Source organism: Staurois parvus, unplaced genomic scaffold, assembly GCF_062004578.1.
Source record: "Staurois parvus isolate SC_StPar_1 unplaced genomic scaffold, SC_StPar_1.0 ptg002366l, whole genome shotgun sequence".
NCBI classification, from domain to species: Eukaryota; Metazoa; Chordata; class Amphibia; order Anura; family Ranidae; genus Staurois; species Staurois parvus.
The window spans coordinates 108,818-114,817 of record NW_028320162.1 but is presented as its reverse complement, the minus strand read 5'-3'; positions in this window follow the sequence as shown (position 1 = coordinate 114,817).

Below are 6,000 nucleotides of genomic sequence, written 5' to 3'. Positions count from 1 at the left end.
TAGAACATTAACACCTGGACACTACACACCTGGGACATTGTATCCAATCCGAAATATAGAACATTAACACCTGGACACTACACACCTGGAGACATTGTATCCAATCCGAAATATAGAACATTAACACCTGGACACTGCACACCTGGAGACATTGTATCCAATCCAAAATATAGAACATTAACACCTGGACACTGCACACCTGGAGACATTGTATCCAATCTGAAATATGAAACATTAACGCCTGGACACTGCACACCTGGAGACATTGTATCCAATCTGAAATATAGAACATTAACACCTGGACACTACACACCTGGAGACATTGTATCCAATCCGAAATATGGAACATTAACAACTGGACACTGCACATCTGGAGACATTGTATCCAATCCAACATATAGAACATTAACGCCTGGACACTGCACACCTGGAGACATTGTATTCTATCCAACATATAGAACATTAACACCTGGACACTACACACCTGGAGACATTGTATCCAATCCAACATATAGAACATTAACGCCTGGACACTGCACACCTGGAGACATTGTATCCAATCCGAAATATAGAACATTAACACCTGGACACTGCACACCTGGAGACATTGTATCCAATCCGAAATATAGAACATTAACACCTGGACACTGCACACCTGGAGACATTGTATCCAATCCGAAATATAGAACATTAACACCTGGACACTGCCCACATGGAGACATTGTATCCAATCCAACATATAGAACATTAACACCTGGACACTACACACCTGGAGACATTGTATCCAATCCGAAATATAGAACATTAACGCCTGGACACTGCACACCTGGAGACATTGTATCCAATCCGAAATATAGAACATTAACACCTGGACACTACACACCTGGAGACATTGTATCCAATCTGAAATATAGAACATTAACACCTGGACACTACAAACCTGGAGACATTGTATCCAATCCAACATATAGAACATTAACACCTGGACACTACACACCTGGAGACATTGTATCCAATCCGAAATATAGAACATTAACGCCTGGACACTACACACCTGGAGACATTGTATCCAATTCAACATATAGAACATTAACACCTGGACACTGCACACCTGGAGACATTGTATCCAATCCGAAATATAGAACATTAACACCTGGACACTGCACACCTGGAGACATTGTATCCAATCCGAAATATAGAACATTAACACCTGGACACTACACACCTGGAGACATTGTATCCAATCTGAAATATAGAACATTAACACCTGGACACTACAAACCTGGAGACATTGTATCCAATCCAAAATATAGAACATTAACACCTGGACACTACACACCTGGAGACATTGTATCCAATCCGAAATATAGAACATTAACACCTGGACACTGCACACCTGGAGACATTGTATCCAATCCAAAATATAGAACATTAACACCTGGACACTACACACCTGGAGACATTGTATCCAATCCAAAATATAGAACATTAACACCTGGACACTACACACCTGGAGACATTGTATCCAATCCGAAATATAGAACATTAAAACCTGGACACTGCACACCTGGAGACATTGTATCCAATCCGAAATACAGAACATTAACACCTGGACACTACACACCTGGAGACATTGTATCCAATCCGAAATATAGAACATTAACACCTGGACATTGCACACCTGGAGACATTGTATCCAATCTGAAATATGAAACATTAACGCCTGGACACTGCACACCTGGAGACATTGTATCCAATCTGAAATATAGAACATTAACACCTGGGCACTGCACACCTGGAGACATTGTATCCAATCCGAAATATAGAACATTAACACCTGGACACTGCACACCTGAAGACATTGTATCCAATCCAACATATAGAACATTAACACCTGGACACTACACACCTGGAGACATTGTATCCAATCCAAAATATAGAACATTAACACCTGGACACTGCACACCTGGAGACATTGTATTCAATCTGAAATATAGAACATTAACACCTGGACACTACACACCTGGAGACATTGTATCCAATCCGAAATATAGAACATTAACACCTGGACACTGCACACCTGGAAACATTGTATCCAATCCGTTAATGTTCTATATTTCGGATTGGATACAATGTCTCCAGGTGTGCAGTGTCCAGGTGTTAATGTTCTATATTTCAGATTGGATACAATGTCTCCAGGTGTGCAGTGTCCAGGCGTTAATGTTCTATATGTTGGATTGGATACAATGTCTCCAGGTGTGTAGTCTCCAGGTGTTAATGTTCTATATTTTGGATTGGACATTGTATCCAATCCAACATATAGAACATTAACACCTGGACACTGCACACCTGGAGACATTGTATCCAATCTGAAATATAGAACATTAACACCTTGACACTGCACACCTGGAGACATTGTATCCAATCCGAAATATAGAACATTAACACCTGGACACTGCACACCTGGAGACATTGTATCCAATCCGAAATATAGAACATTAACACCTGGACACTGAACACCTGGAGACATTGTATCCAATCCGAAATATGGAACATTAACAACTGGACACTGCACACCTGGAGACATTGTATCCAATCCGAAATATGGAACATTAACACCTGGACACTGCACACCTGGAGACATTGTATCCAATCCGAAATATAGAACATTAACGCCTGGACACTGCACACCTGGAGACATTGTATCCAATCCAACATATAGAACATTAACACCTGGACACTACACACCTGGAGACATTGTATCCAATCCAACATATAGAACATTAACACCTGGACACTGCACACCTGGAGACATTGTATCCAATCCGAAATATAGAACATTAACACCTGGACACTACACACCTGGAGACATTGTATCCAATCCGAAATATAGAACATTAACACCTGGACACTACACACCTGGAGACATTGTATCCATTCCAACATATAGAACATTAACGCCTGGACACTACACAGATGGAGACATTGTATCCAATCCAACATATAGAACATTAACACCTGGACACTGCACACCTGGAGACATTGTATCCAATCCGAAATATGGAACATTAACACCTGGACACTGCACACCTGGAGACATTGTATCCAATCCGAAATATAGAACATTAACGCCTGGACACTGCACACCTGGAGACATTGTATCCAATCCAACATATAGAACATTAACACCTGGACACTACACACCTGGAGACATTGTATCCAATCCAACATATAGAACATTAACACCTGGACACTGCACACCTGGAGACATTGTATCCAATCCGAAATATAGAACATTAACACCTGGACACTACACACCTGGAGACATTGTATCCAATCCGAAATATAGAACATTAACACCTGGACACTACACACCTGGAGACATTGTATCCATTCCAACATATAGAACATTAACGCCTGGACACTACACAGATGGAGACATTGTATCCAATCCAACATATAGAACATTAACACCTGGACACTACACACCTGGAGACATTGTTTCCAATCCAAAATATAGAACATTAACACCTGGACACTGCACACCTGGAGACATTGTATTCAATCTGAAATATAGAATATTAACACCTGGACACTGCACACCTGGAGACATTGTTTCCAATCCGAAATATAGAACATTAACACCTGGACACTACACACCTGGAGACATTGTATCCAATCCGAAATATAGAACATTAACACCTGGACACTGCACACCTGGAGACATTGTATCCAATCCAACATATAGAACATTAACACCTGGACACTACACACCTGGAGACATTGTATCCAATCCAACATATAGAACATTAACACCTGGACACTACACACCTGGAGACATTGTATCCAATCCAACATATAGAACATTAACACCTGGACACTGAAAACCTGGAGACATTGTATCCAATCCGAAATATGGAACATTAAAAACTGGACACTGCACACCTGGAGACATTGTATCCAATCCGAAATATAGAACATTAACACCTGGACACTGCACACCTGGAGACATTGTATCCAATCCGAAATATAGAACATTAACACCTGGACACTGCACACCTGGAGACATTGTATCCAATCCGAAATATAGAACATTAACGCCTGGACACTGCACACCTGGAGACATTGTATCCAATCCAACATATAGAACATTAACACCTGGACACTGAACACCTGGAGACATTGTATCCAATCCAACATATAGAACATTAACACCTGGACACTGCACACCTGGAGACATTGTATCCAATCCAAAATATAGAACATTAACACCTGGACACTACACACCTGGAGACATTGTATCCAATCCGAAATATAGAACATTAAAACCTGGACACTGCACACCTGGAGACATTGTATCCAACCCAAGATATAGAACATTAACACCTGTACACTGCACACCTGGAGACATTGTATCCAATCCAAAATATAGAACATTAACACCTGGACACTGCACACCTGGAGACATTGTATCCAATCCAACATATAGAACATTAACACCTGGACACTACACACCTGGGACATTGTATCCAATCCGAAATATAGAACATTAACACCTGGACACTACACACCTGGAGACATTGTATCCAATCCGAAATATAGAACATTAACACCTGGACACTGCACACCTGGAGACATTGTATCCAATCCGAAATATAGAACATTAACACCTGGACACTGCACACCTGGAGACATTGTATCCAATCTGAAATATGAAACATTAACGCCTGGACACTGCACACCTGGAGACATTGTATCCAATCCAACATATAGAACATTAACACCTGGACACTGCACACCTGGAGACATTGTATCCAATCCAACATATAGAACATTAACGCCTGGACACTGCACACCTGGAGACATTATATCCAATCTGAAATATAGAACATTAACACCTGGGCACTGCACACCTGGAGACATTGTATCCAATCCGAAATATAGAACATTAACACCTGGACACTGCACACCTGGAGACATTGTATCCAATCCAACATATAGAACATTAACACCTGGACACTGCACACCTGAAGACATTGTATCCAATCCAACATATAGAACATTAACACCTGGACACTACACACCTGGAGACATTGTATCCAATCTGAAATATGAAACATTAACACCTGGACACCGCACACCTGGAGACATTGTATCCAATCTGAAATGTAGAACATTAACACCTGGGCACTGCACACCTGGAGACATTGTATCCAATCCGAAATATAGAACATTAACACTTGGACACTGCACACCTGAAGACATTGTATCCAATCCAACATATAGAACATTAACACCTGCACACTACACACCTGGAGACATTGTATCCAATCCAAAATATAGAACATTAACACCTGGACACTGCACACCTGGAGACATTGTATTCAATCTGAAATATAGAACATTAACACCTGGACACTACACACCTGGAGACATTGTATCCAATCCGAAATATAGAACATTAACACCTGGACACTACACACCTGGAGACATTGTATCCAATCCGAAATATAGAACATTAACACCTGGACACTACACACCTGGAGACATTGTATCCAATCCGAAATATAGAACATTAACACCTGGACACTACACACCTGGAGACATTGTATCCAATCCGAAATATAGAACATTAACACCTGGACACTACACACCTGGAGACATTGTATCCAATCCGAAATATAGAACATTAACACCTGGACACTGCACACCTGGAGACATTGTATCCAATCCGAAATATAGAACATTAACACCTGGACACTGCACACCTGGAAACATTGTATCCAATCCAACATATAGAACATTAACACCTGGACACTACACACCTGGAGACATTGTATCCAATCCAACATATAGAACATTAACACCTGGACACTGCACACCTGGAGACATTGTATCCAATCCGAAATATAGTTTTTGGGTATATTTTAATTTTTTTACTTTTTTTCCCTAGAACTTTATATCGCATAGAGCCTGAGCATCATACTGGCGGCCCTCCAG